Source organism: Apium graveolens, unplaced genomic scaffold (assembly GCF_009905375.1).
Source record: "Apium graveolens cultivar Ventura unplaced genomic scaffold, ASM990537v1 ctg5869, whole genome shotgun sequence".
NCBI classification, from domain to species: domain Eukaryota; kingdom Viridiplantae; phylum Streptophyta; class Magnoliopsida; order Apiales; family Apiaceae; genus Apium; species Apium graveolens.
The window spans coordinates 73,772-88,889 of record NW_027419128.1 but is presented as its reverse complement, the minus strand read 5'-3'; positions in this window follow the sequence as shown (position 1 = coordinate 88,889).

The window sequence follows — 15,118 nt, the reverse complement described above, 5'->3', positions numbered from 1 at the left end:
TTATTAAGAATAATGAATGTTCTATCCTTAGAGATAATGTTCTTTTTGGACGTGGCATTTTAAATAATGGTCTGTATGTATGTGACGTAGAGCATGATTTACTTCAGATTGAACAAACTAATAAAAGAAAATGAGATGATGAAAATCTGACCTATTTATGGCACTGTAGGCTAGGTCATATTAGTGAAAATAGACTGCGGACATTGCATAAGGAAGGGTTACTTGACCCCTTTGATTTTAAATCATATCCTACATGCGAGTCTTGTCTATTCGGTAAAATGACCAAATCTCCATTTAGTGGACATGGAGAAATGGCTGCAGATTTTCTATGATTGGTACACACAGATGTATGTGGACAAATGTCTACGCAAGCCATGGGTGGATTTTCGTACTTCATTACTTTCATAAATGATAGATCTAGATTCGGATATGTGTATTTGATGAAATATAAGTCTGAAGCCTTTGAAAAGTTCAAAGAATATAAACATGAAGTGGAGAAACAAACCAAACACAGTATTATAACACTTCGATCAGATCGAGGTGGTGAATACTTGAATGGAGAGTTTCTAGATTATCTTAAAGAAAATGGTATAGTCTCCCAGTGGACTCCTCCATATACTCCACAGTTAAATGGGGTATCTGAAAGGAGAAATCGAACTTTGTTAGACATGGTTCGGTCCATGATGAGCTATGCGAATCTTCCAGTATTCCTATGGGGTTATGCAATGGAAACCTCAGCATATTTACTGAATAAGGTGTCTTCCAAATCTGTTCGTCAAACACCATATGAGATATGGAAAGTAAGGAAACCGAGTCTTAAACACGTTAAGATTTGGGGATGTCCAGCTTATGTCAAGAAAGTTGACCCAGATAAGCTGGAATCTCGATCCATAAAATGTAATTTTATGGGATATCCTAAAGAGACTTTGGGGTATTACTTTTACACCGATCATCGGGTGTTTGTCTCCAGACATGCTACCTTCTTGGAAAAGGAGTTTATCATTGAAGGAAACAATGGGAGCAAAAATGAACTTGATGAAGTTCAAGAAGCACAAACTACTACGGATCAAATGGAAACACCTGTTTAGACTGAACAACCTTCTGTCGAACATCCCATTCGTAGGACAGGGAGAGTGTCTCGCCAACCTGAGAGGTATTATGGCCTTGTCATTGAGAATGACAATGAGTTGTCAATCATTGATGATGACAACCCTGTGACCTATAATGAGGCTATGAGTAGTGTTGACTCAGAGAAATGGCATAGTGCCATGAAATCCGAAATGGAATATATGTATACCGACCAAGTATGGACTCTGGTTGAGGCGCCTGAAGGTGTTAAGCCTATTGGGTGCAAGTGGGTATACAAAAGAAAGATTGGAGCAGATGGCCAGGTGGAGACCTATAAGGCCAGGCTCGTGGCAAAAGGATTCAAACAAAGGCAAGGGATTAACTTTGATGAAACTTTTTTGCCTGTAGCCCTGTTAAAATCAATTCGGATTTTGTTTGCGATTGCTTCTTACTACGACTATGAGATCTGGAAAATGGACGTGAAAATGGCATTCCTCAGTGGGGAACTTGAGGAGGAAGTGTATATGACACAGCCAGAGGATTTTCTTTCCAAGGGAAATGAACACCTAGTGTGTAAGCTGCTGTGAACTATATATGGTTTAAGGCATGCATCTCGTAGATGGAACATCCGTTTTGATGAGATAATCAAAGAGTTTGGTTTTATAAAAAACATAGATGAACCATGTGTCTACAAGAAGGTTAGTGGGAGCGCGGTAACATTTCTTGTATTGTATGTGGATGACATACTTCTTATAGGAAATGATATACCGATGCTACAATCAGTCAAAGTATGGCTATCAAAGAACTTCACCATGAAGGACTTGGGAGAAGCATCCTACATTCTCGGTATGAAGATCTATAGAGATAGATCTAGAAGAATGATAGGTCTTACCCAGGGTACATACATCCAGAAAGTGCTTAAAAGGTTTAGCATGGAAAACTCCAAAAGAGGTCTCATACCGATGAGCCATGGAGTGTCCCTTTCCGAAAAACTGTCTCCTAAGACACCTGAGGAAAGAGAGCGTATGAGTAAGATTCCTTATGCTTCAGCAATAGGATCTATCATGTACACGATGTTGTGTACAAGGCCTGATGTTGCTTATTCAATTAGTGTGACGAGCAGATATCAGTCCAATCCAGGTGAAGACCACTGGAAAGCAGTGAAAAATATCCTTAAGTACTTGCGAAGGACTCGGGACATTTTTCTTGTTTTTGGTGGTGAATCTGAGTTAAAAATAGAGGGTTATACTGACTCTAGTTTTCAATCAGAAAGTGATAGCAAATCCATGTCAGGGTACGTGTTTACTCTTAATGGTGGTGCAATTCAGATTGTTGAAAGAGGAGATGTCAACGTCGAGAGAGTTGACACACATAACAACATAGCAGACCCACTCACAAAGCCACTTTCTCAGAGTCACTTTGATCGTCATAAAGACAAGATGGGTATTAGATACCAGAGTGATTGGCTTTAGTACAAGTGGGAGATTGAAAGAGATATGTCCTAAGTCCAATCATGTATGAGGATTTAGGAATAACTTTTATGTAATATGTTTTGATTTCAATGATATTAATAAAAGACTTGTTTTGTTTTTATTGCGGGCTCTATCTATTTAAATGTTTAAATAAGATATAGCTAGTATGTAGGTGCTTATTATAGAATAAGTTCACTGAACATGACTCACACAACTGAACAACTGATGGAGTTCACTCACGTGTCAGCAGTTGTTCACATAGTGATAGTTGTACAAGTATCCTTAGACTTTAGGTCATCATAGTCATCTTGTGTACACTGAACTATGCTTTGGTTTAGTTCTTAGTCTCAAGGGACAATTATAAGGGCTCTACTGGGTATTGGAATTTGTACACGAAGATAGTGTATGATCAATAAAGGATCTACCCCTTGCAGTGAAGGAAGAGAATATTCAATGCTGATCCACTTATGCTAGTTAAGGAATCTCTGGCCAGAGTGAATGAAATTAGAAAGGAGTTTCTAATTTATATTAAATAGAACTAAGCATAGTGAATGGGAAAGCAAGTGATTAACTAAGATAGGCTTGACACAAGTTCCATGCCTTGTATTTAATCGTGACATTGCAGGGTAGAAGGAATTGATTGTACGGTAAATACTCACTGAATAGGTTCTTGGTATTCTAAGCAGTGAATTCGTATTATCCGGATAGTCGCGATATGCTGAGAAGTATCCCTCACGATGTAGAATAAATATGATTAATTAATTAATCATATTTACTGAATTAGAGAATTTATATAAATAATGATAAAATAGTTTTATTATTATTTATTTCTACTACCGGCTTAATATTGAACCTACAGGGTCACACCATAAAAGAGAATGATTTAATGGTGGAGTAATTAATTAATAATGGCTAATAATTATTTATTTATGAAATAAGTAATTAATTGGAAAATTTAATAATTGATTAAATGAGATTTAATTGATTATAAATTATTTAAGAAAAGGTTCTTAATATTATTAATTAAGAATTTAATTCTTGGAAATTAAATCATGTGAGAGAATTATTTCTAAAGAGTTTAGAAAAAGGATTAATAATTAAAAGGTGTTTTAATTATTAGTGAGAATAATAAAGGGTTAATAATAATAATATTTTATGGGAAAATTTTCAGCTGAAAATTTTGCCTATAAATATACTATTATAGACCCTATTTTTGCCTCAACCAAAAAGATTTACAAAACCCTAATTCTCTCCATCTCCTCCTCCTTCATTACATCGTTTTCTTGGTGGATACCGGTGGAGTGCTTCACACTTGAGGAGCAGCTGCTAAGGATCTCCGTTCATCGTTCTTGGATCGCTATTAAAGACCTCCATCTTTCCATTAACGTAAAGCTTCTTAAGGTAAACACACTGAACTACGAATTAAATATTATTTTTCGCATGGATCCTGCGGAGGGTTTCGGTTTTTTAAGATTGAATTTACGTTTTCGCTGCATTTATGTGCTAAAAACCCTTCACCCATTACCACCTAGGGGGAGAAATCCTCCTCCAATCGTAGACCTGGATGGTCCGTCACGAAGAAGGGCTGTAGTCCCAATAGCTGATCCAAGCAATCTTCTTACCCTTGGAGATCCTGATGATCCTACTCCACCATTCACTGAAGAGATAATGAATGCCCATATCTTGAGGAAGTTCAATTTGCCCACTATCAAAGCTTATGATGGCATGGGAGATCCCGCTAATCATGTCAGGACATTCTCAAAGCTTATGAATGACGCTATTAAGTGCCGGGCCTTTCCTCAAACCCTGTCGGGTATGGCTCAAAGATGGTATAGTCGTTTGCCCCTGAACTCTATTGGGTCCTTCAGAGAATTAAGTCACGCTTTTATTAAGCAGTTCATCAGTGAGAGAGTGTATGAGAAAAGTTCAGCATCCCTCATGAGCATTGTGCAGGTAGCGAAGGAATCCTTGAGAGACTACCTGAATCGTTTCACGAAGGAAGCTTTAAAAGTCCCGAACCTTGATGACAAGGTAGCCATGATAGCACTGCAACAGGGAACTAGGGATGAGTTCTTCAAGATGTCCTTGGCCAAGCGCCCCCCTGAGAGCATGTTGCAGCTCCAAGATAGGGCCGGGAAGTACATCAAGGTGGAAGAGAGCATGAGGAAGACCGTAGTGAGCAACGAGCCCGCTGGAGGCAAGAAGCGGAAAACTGATCTGGAATATATCGCCAAGGACAAGTATCCTATAACTAAGCAAAACCCTGATTCAACCCCTAAGAAAGGAGGACCTAGGCAAAAGTTTGCTGAATACGCTAAGCTGAATGCTCCTAGAAGCTAGATCTTGATGGAAATCAAGAAAGACCAAGATATTTGTTGGCCTAAACCCTTGAAGGCGGATCCTGCCAAGCTAGACAAGAGCAATTATTGTAGATTTGATAAAGATATTGGTCATGACACCGATGAGTGTAGAAAACTGAAAGATGAAATAGAGTTCCTCATTTGGAAAAGAAGATTGAACAAGTACACTGGGGAAGGAAGAGATAGGAATAATAATGGGAGAAAGAACTTTGAAGATCGTAGGAGGGACTAAGACGATCAGGGGCGGAATCCCCAGCCTAAGGGCCAGTCATAAATACAATTTTTGGAGGACCACGATCCCGAGGACCTGTGATAAACATGATTTTTGGAGGACCAACTGTTGCTGGATTATCCAAGAACTCCAGGAAAGCATATACTAGGGAGGTTATGCATGTTGTTGGAGAAGCCCTGAAGAGGGCCAGGACAGGAGTAACAATGGCTTTTGATGATTCTGACCTAGAGGGTGTGAAATTTCCTCATGACGACCCGCTGGTCATAACACCTATAATAGGAAACAGCCCTGTTAAGAGGGTCCTTGTGGATAATGGTGCTTCAGTGGATATCTTGCTCCATGATGCCTTTTTAAGGATGGGATATAATGACTCCCAACTGACCCCAACCGACATGTCGATATATGGATTTATGAGAGTGGAGTGCCCCATGGAAGGGATAATCAAGTTGCCAATAACCATAGGACAGGAACCAAGGAAAGCAACACAGATGTTGGACTTTGTGGTGGTGAAGGCTAGTTCAACTTATAACGCTATCATGGGAAGAACAGGAATACATGCCTTCAAGGCAGTCCCTTCTTCCTACCATTCAGTTATGAAGTTTCCCACCCAGAATGGGATTGGAGAAGAAAGAGGAGATTAAAAAATGGCTAGAAGTTGTTATATGGCCTCACTGAGGGCAGATGGAGTTGGGGGGCAGGTTCTGCCTATTGAAGATCTGGATATCCGAGAGAATGATGAGAAAAGAGGGAAGCCAGCAGAAGACTTGGTTTCGATTCCTTTAGCTCCCGAGGATCCCGAGAAGGTGACTTTCGTTGGAGCCACACTAGAGGAGCCCCTTAGAGGGAAGTTGGTGAAATTTTTGCAAGAAAATAGTGATGTGTTTGCATGGTCAGCAGCTGATATGCTAGGCATAGACCCGAAATTGATTACTCATAAGCTGAATGTGGATCCAAATCGAAAGACAGTGAAGCAAAAGAAAAGAAGTTTTGCTCCAGAGAGGCAATAAGCTATAAAACAGGAAGTAGAGAAGCTCTTAGAGGCTGGTTTCATCAAGGAGATACAATTTCAAGAATGGTTAGCAAACCCTATAATGGTGAAGAAGGCCAATGGAAAATGGAGGATGTGTGTAGACTTCACTGATCTGAATGACGCATGCCCTAAGGACTGTTTCCCATTGCCAAGGATAGATACTTTGATAGATGCCACTGCTGGACATGAGATGCTGAGCTTCATGGATGGATTTAGTGGATACAATCAGATCAAGATGCATCAGGACGATATCCCAAAGGTATCATTCATCACTGACTTTGGTGTTTATTGTTATCTTGTTATGGCATTTGGTCTCAAGAGTGCAGGAGCCACCTATCAAAGGTTGGTAAATAAAATTTTTAAGGATCTTATCGGCAAGACCATGGAAGTTTATGTTGATAACATGTTAGTCAAGAGTCTAGTGAAGACTGATCATATAACCCATTTGAGGGAAGCTTTCGTGGTCCTGAGGTACCACATGATGATGTTAAATCTTACAAAGTGTGCTTTCGGAGTAGGATCTGGAAAGTTTTTGGGATTGATGGTCTCCAAGAGAGGAATCAAGGCCAATCCCAATAAAATAAAGGCAATCCTGGACATGGAGCCCCCAAAAACTATCAAAGATGTTCAAAAGCTCACTGGAAGGGTTGCTGTATTGGGACGATTCATCTCAAAGTCTGGAGACAAGTGCTTATCATTCTTCAAGTCTTTAAAGAAGGTTAAGGATTTTGTATGGAGTGAGGAAAGCCAGAAAGCATTCGAGGAATTAAAGAAATATATGGCTCAGGCCCCATTGTTGGCCAAGCCAGCTTTGAATGAAGTTTTATACTTGTACTTGGTCGTTTCAGAGAGTGGCTTGAGCGCTGTATTGGTTAAGGAGGAACTGAAAATCCAGAAACCCGTATACTATGTCAGCAAAATTCGGCATGGAGCTGAGTTGAATTATTCAACTATTGAGAAGTTTGCTTTAGCCTTGGTGATGGCTTCAAGAAAGTTATGTCCTTACTTTCAGGCTCATCAAATTGAGGTACTAACCAATCAGCCCTTGAGAAATACAATTCATAGTCCTAAGGCTAGTGGGAGACTGATCAAATGGGCAATAGAGTTGGGGGAATTCGATATCAAGTATAAGCCATGAACAGAAATAAAAGCCCAAGTATTGGCTGACTTCATGGTGGAATGTACCATACCCAACCAAGAAGTCGGGGGGTAGGAGGATACCATACCTCAAGACAAGGAAGTTGATAAGGGGGACAAGGAACAGGATGATAAGGAGAAAGAATATTGGGTTCTCTACTTTGATGGAGCATCAAAAATAAATTCAAGTGGAGCAGGTTTGGTTTTACAAAGCCCAGATGGGTTCTTGATTGAGTATGCCATGAAGTTAGACTTCCCGACCACAAACAATGAGGCAGAATATGAAGCTCTGATAGCTGGCCTCGGCTTAGCAGAGACACTGAGAGTCAAGAACTTGAAGGTCTATGGAGACTCGAAGTTGGTTGTATTCCAGGTGAAGGGAGAGTTTGAGGCAAGGGATGATACGATGACTAAATATGTCTGCCTAGTAAGGGTTGTGATGACCCAATTCGATGAATGCCATGTTGAGCACATTCCAAGGGAGGAAAATTCTAAGGCAGATGCCTTATCAAAGTTTGCTTCATCTGAGATAGAGGAAAATTCAGGAAGTGTATACTTCTGTGTTTTGAAGACACGAAACATTGATGTTAAGCTTGTAGCTCCTATAGGTCTGGGGTAGTCATGAATAGATCCCATTAAGACTCATATTAAAACCGGTTGGTTGCCAAATGATGCTACTGAAGCACGAAAGTTGGCTGTTCGAGCATTAAGATACTCCTTAATTGATGGGATTTTATATAAAAGATCTTATGTAGTTCCTTACCTAAGATGTCTCAGGCCCGATGAGGCATGCTTGGCTCTTGAAGAAGTGCATGAAGGTATTTGTGGGAAACACTTGGGGGGGCAGGGCCCTAGGTCATAAGATAACCCGTTTAGGCTTCTATTAGCCAGAAATGATGGTTGATGCCAAAGAATATGTGAAAAAGTGTGACCGTTGTTAGAAGCATGCACCTGTCGTTAGACAACCCCACGAGATGCTGACTTCCATTCACTTGCCCATCCCCTTTGCTATGTGGGGAATGGATTTACTGGGGCCTTTCCCTATGGCCACGGCATAAAGGAAGTTCCTGATTGTAGCCACTGATTATTTTACTAAGTGGATTGAAGCCAAGCCTTTGGCCAAAATCACAACTAAGCAGGTTACACAATTCCTGTGGGAAAATATCATGTACCGGTATGGAATTCCCCACATCCTAGTCACTGATAATGGAACACAATTCAACAATGAGGAATTCAAGAATTAGTGTGAGGATAATGAAATTGAATTATGATTCACCTCTGTGGCTCACCCGCAAGCCAATGGGCAAGCGGAAGTGGCGAATCGAATAATCATGGATGGACTAAAGAAAAGAATCGAGAAGTCGAGGAATAACTGGGTGGATGAAATACTCCCAATTTTATGGGCCTATAGGACTACTTGTAGAGTCACGACTGGAGCAACTCCTTTCATGTTGGCATATGGGGCAGAAGCGGTTGTTCCTGTAGAAATATCACATTCCTCTCCTAGGATTCAAGCTTTCAATGCTGAAGAGAATGAGGAAGGGAAAAGGTTAGCCCTGGATCTAATCGACGAAGTACGAGATGAGGCACATGCGAAGATAGTGGAATATCAGAAAAAGGCTTCGTTCTATTACAACCTAAGGGTTAAGGAAAAATTCTTCAAACAGGGTAAATTAGTCTTGAGGAAGGTGGAAGGTTCTGGTGTAGGGCAGAAAGGGAAACTTGCCCCAAATTGGGAAGGGCCATACAAGGTCAAGAGTGTTCAGGGTAGAGGAACCTACAAGCTTGAGACTATGGATGGTTTTGAAGTCCCGAGAACTTGGCATGCACAAACCCTGAAGATTTACTATGTGTGAAGCGGTTGAGCACGATTCTCACTTGTTAAGATGACAAGTAGGTTGAAAAACACCTTGAAGCTTTGCTTGCTTAGGATTTACATATTTTAGTTTTGTTTTGAGGTTTGTTAAGACTTGTATAAGGGATGGATCCCAATAATTTGTGAAATTCAGGAAGTTTTCAAAAATATGTTCCAGTAATAAGACAAGTAAACTAAGTGCATAAGATGAAAGCATAAAGTTCAATAAATAAAACGAATTCGAATAAATAGTACAAATCTTGATAAACAAAGTCTCGAAGACAAGATAAAATAAATAAGCCACGCATGGCTAGAAAAGCTCTAAGGAGCAGAGGTGCCCTCGACATCCATATCATCATCTCCTCCACTCTCGCTGGAAGTCTCAGTCATCCCGGAGGAGGAAGAGCTATCATCTGCAGCAGGCCTCGAAGACGAATCGGGAGGAGGAAGAAGTGGGTGCTGAGGGATACGATCCGAGACAACCACTTGGGTATGAAATCTCTGCAGTAAAGCCTCGTCATCAGGGCAGACATATTCCGCCGGGTTAATATCAGGGTAAGCCTCCTTCACGGTCCCATGGGCCGTGTCCCAGCCACTCCTAAAAAACCCAGGGAAGACTAAGTCGTCCCTCACCCTCATGGACTGGGTAAACTCCTCCGAGTCCAGGTAGTTATCAATCGCCTTATCTTTCTCGGTCCGTAGCAACACCAGCTCAGCATTGGACTCTCCGAGCTCCTCCTCCTTATGCTTCAGCTTCCGCTCCAAAGCGGCATACTTCTTCTGCTGCTTCCCGAGGGCATTATCCGCTTCATCTGAAGCCCTCTTCCAGGATTCAGCTTGCCTCACAGCGCCTTGGAAGTAGGCAGTAGACTGAAATGAAACAATAAATAGAAATGTAAGGCAAGTGAATGCTACAAGTAAAAAGAGTACAAACGTAAGAAATAGTCATACCTAGGCTAAGGACTGAGCTCTCATGAGCTTTATCCTCTCCAAGTCAGGAGTAGCCACCATATCGGTGAAGTCCTTGGGAGTTACGTCGTGGTAAGACCAATCCCAGGCATGCTTCGTGGATCCAACCACGGTATCCCCTCAGCGGAATCCCCAAAGAGGCTAAAAGGTGCCCGTAGCAGCAGAGACAGGAGCAGCAGCAGTGATAGAGGTACTGTGGCCCTCAGCTCCCTCAGCTGGAACCTCCACCATAGGTTCCTTGTGCTTCTGTAGGAAGTTAGGCTCCGTAACCTTTCCTCTAGTATCCAGACCCGCTAGGCGAGCCTTCTTCATCCGGGCAGTCTCTTCAATAAGAGGCACATTATCCTCGTTGATTTCCTTAGCAGCTGTAAAACAAGAGAAAAAACAAAATAAGTGGTGTCAATAATGCATGAAAGAAATTAAAAACGAGAAGGGAAAAAAAATACCCTACTGAGAAACAGAGAATAGCCCCACATGGATGAGGAAGAACTCCTCTAAAAGAGTCCAGCTGATAGTGGCACCATCATCCCGAGTAAGCTCATCATAAATGATAGTTTCCTCGGGGGTTAGGTGAATGGATTTGAGGCTACCATCACTAACCTTCTTGAAGGAAGATCTGAAGAGGGTGCCCCAGTCACCATTCTCCCACCTTAACCCGACAAAACTATTTCTCTAATTTTGGTTATTGTCTGGAATGGAGGTGGTGTTAAAAATATGCTTACACTTGGGCCTTTGTTTGTCACACCCCCAACTTAAATAGCAAAATAATTATAGCTATTACATCATTTTAATGAGTATTACACAACCAAAATCCAAGATCTTACAGTTTAGGGTTTGGAACAGCCCAACACTACCAACTATTACATCTGATTACAAATACCGAGTCCTCACACAACTATTATTACTTATTCTACCTGAGCTCGAACATAAGCATCAGCATCACAGGTCTTACGGGCAGTCTGCTTGAATCTAACCATGGCTGCTAGCTGTGATATCAGGGTAAAGCAAGAAGTGAGCCAAGAGCTCAACAAGTGCTAACAATACAACGCAAAGCATAAATCGAGATATACCTTTAGGAATGACAATGGAATGACATAATCAATGATAATCGAGAGATAAAACTTATGTGAGTTGGCATCATTTTGCTTGCATCAAAACAAATTTTAAAACCATTCTTAATCAAAATCATTTTATGACGCTACGGATTACAGCCGGTGATCAGCCGCGAAGTAATCCCGAACCTCGCTGGGTTCTAAAACATTATTGGGAATCCCTAGGCAACTTTTAAGCCTAATATAAGTGTGGAAAGGACTCGCGTCTCAGTCCAGATCCACCATTCAAGAAAACATTTGTCCCCCTTTGGGACTGAAAAATCCACCTTTTATTCACTTTGAAAACTGATGCCGATTTATGACAAAATCTCTTTTGACTGAAATCATTCATTTTTTTTATCAGGGGATTATAGATCAACTTGAAACACTGGAAATATGACACTAAATCTCAAGGCCATGATCCACTAGACTTTACTATATTAGGGTAATCGAGAGATTTCCATAAACAAGAATTTTGACAAGGAAATTAAGCAAGGCTACTGGATAATATGAAAGAGTAATGCCAAACTAGGCTTAAAGCAATGGTTGTAGACAAGGTATAGGTATTAGAACATCAAGAAGATAAGCATCACTGGTTCCAATAGGATAGAGGTGCTAAAATATAAAGGAAGTGATCATCAGCTCAAGATATAACAGGGTATCAAGCTTTAGGGTAAGGATAGGGTTATCAAACAATCATGAATGAATTTAAGAAAAGATTGGCTTTTAGGTATCAAGATAAAGTTTCTATCGAGGTTATTTCAAGAGTTGAATCAAAGCATCAGGGTGCAACATCAAGATTTCTTAGGGATCAATAGCATGATAATCAAAAGGATCAATAAGGTATTATAACACATCTCTATTTTATCATGGCATTAAACTATCATGAAAGACTTTTGAACTACTTGCAATACGTACTCGAGGGTTCATGGTATCTCTATGTAACTCAAAGATAAACAAAAGATACTCTTGATTTAAATATATCAAAATGACTCAGGATAATTGCATCGATATATATATGAACTGTTTACAGTAAATGCGAAGGTCAAGTTGAATCACTTGCCTTGAGATAGACTGGTCTGGTCTGACTGGTAGGAGCAACAACTGGAGCTTCACTCGACTTTTATGGCAAGTTTTCCCTCGTCTCGAGATCCTACATAAATAATAATAATCCTCATTATAATATATTCTTTCCATCTTAACCTATTTACAACCCGAAATTAAACATGGATGGCACTTAGGCCTATACACACTTAATTCATATCCACCATTTATATTTTCAAATGTACACACGTAGCCACATAATCACATATCGTATATTAATACCAAATAACATCATATACACCATAATGCCACACTAGGCTTGGATGATCTCGACTCACCACTTAAGTTACTTGGTCGCTAACTAAACGAAGTCTTCGAATTTGGGCTTCCTAACTCAATGTGCCTTTCCTAAATTATCCAAAACCTATTGACCCTCACTTGTGCCTTTTGTTCTACTGACCTTATACTATCTTACAACTATGGTGGTCGACCTAATACTCACTTCTAAGTGTCCTAAAACTATGTGATAAGTGAAAGTGCTCACTGGTGCAAATTTCAGAATGGTAACTAAGGTTTCTTGAGTGCATTAGACACTCTTAAACTACAAGTTTTTCTTCAAAATTTTTACACAAGACTCTCCTGACCTAAGGGCATCTCACAAGCTTGATGTGGCTCAAAGGCCTGGCTTGGGCCTTCTTGGGCCTAAGCTAAAAGTCCAAGGTACCCCTGTTTTTCTGGGCATAAAATGCCCTGACTTGAATTAACTTGTGACACATGGTTCTAGCTCATATCCTATGAACTATGGTTGGAAAAACTTCTCTGACATACCCTCTAACTAAGGCCCAATTGGGCCTAATGAGGGCCTACCCATGACATGGCCAAATCTCCCTATTTCTAAGTTGCAACAAAACTGTCCCCTGCTGGACAGATTTTGTTATTCTACTTGTGCACCTAACCAAATGACATGCAAACCTCCAACCAACTCCTAAAACCTATTATATACTCCCCATACTAACTTCTGGTGGCTTGGGCCTCAAAGTGCACATCAATGACATGGTCAAAACTCACTCTAAACCTCAGGGTACTAAACTGATTTTTCTGCAGAAACTATAACTCTCATTTTCCAAGGTTTTGACTTGACAAACCCAATTATCAACAACTAAATACTTAAACCAAGACCTATACTTGGTATTCTACTGAACTAACTCCCTTTTTCTCAAAATAACCTTGGTGAGATCATCCTTACCTAAGGTGCAACTATGGCAAAACAAAAGAGACTACTCTTAACAAATCGCAAATCTTCATGCTTTTGAAACAACAAGATATATATTTTTATAAAAGATAACCACAAATTATTACCATGCAACAAGAAGCATAAATCAATATTATCACATTATTCCTACTGAAATTAAGGCTCACTAACAAAATCTTTTCCAAATGATCAAAATCTTACAACAAACTAAGAGAATTCCACATGCATGCATGCCTTCGGGTTTTTCAAACCAAAACAACATATTTTCTACATATATTCCATCTTAAAATTGACATGCAAGCATAGCATAAGGTATACCTAGATGATCACTTAGCATGCAAGGAGTTTTATCAAATTTTCACCACAAAATTCAAGTCATTATCACATAAACATGCAAAAATTGAACAAAACAACAAGAATGATTTCAAGGACCATTCATTCGGCTCCCATATGGTCATGGCCGAATGAAATGGATGGAAATGGCCATTAAATCATCAAGAGTTTCCTTCTCAAGACTTGGCACTTATCCATTTATTGTAGTCCTCTCGAAAACAACCTTAAATCCATAAGAATCAAGATTGTATTTTGAGTTTCACTAAAACCTTTACATGCAACCCTTAAACTTAAACTTTCTACTCAAAACTCTTTGAAATATGAATGATCATGATATAGGAAGTAATATTTACTTGTATGGAAGGTGGAAACTTGAATGTGGAATGAAGAAAAGGGGAGGGGGTAGGTTTTCGGCTAAAAACCCGAGAGGAGAGGGGGAGGGCCGAGAGGAGAGGGAGGAGGGAGGAGAAGTGTGGAAATGGTGGAGTGAAAGTGGTGTGTTTGTCATGTTTACTTGGTTTTTATTTGCCCATAAGTGAGTGGATGAGAGAAATTACAATAGTAACCTTCCAATCTTAGTTAGGTAGATTTGCATGCAAGGACAAAATAGTAATGTGGCTAGTAAAATGAAAGTGAGTGGGGTTGGAATTGCCCTCCTTGCCCCTTGGTTGAATAGAAGAGAGTTTGCATGCAAGGGTAATCATGTAACTTGATAATTATTAAGCAACTAATTTCCAAAGATTTATTTTTATATAATAAAATACAAGTTCAAAAATTATAAAATTTATACCATAAAATAACTTGGATTTTTAGAGACTTTATAAAATCATTTTCAAAATTTTGTGAACAAAATGTCTTTTAAAAGAAAATTTTTCCAAAGCTTAGAATATTCCTTATAAATCAAAAATAAAGAAATTAAATAAATTCTTGCTTTGAAAAATCATATACTACCCAAAGCAAATTTATAATGCAGAAATTTTCACTCACACAAACGTACAAGCATTGAATATATTTTTATTTAACTTAATATTATTCACAAATAATATTACATAAAATGCCGGTCGTAACATCCTCTCCCCCTTAAGGGATTCTGTCCCCAGAATCTAAGAGAACAGATGAGGATACCGGGAACGCATATCAGACTCTAACTCCCAAGTCGACTCTTCGACCTTAGGGTTCCTCCAAAGTACTTTCACTAACTTTACTGATTTATTTCTAAGACTCTTTACTTGCCAGTCGAGTACTTTAACCGGTTGCTCCACAAATGACAGGTCT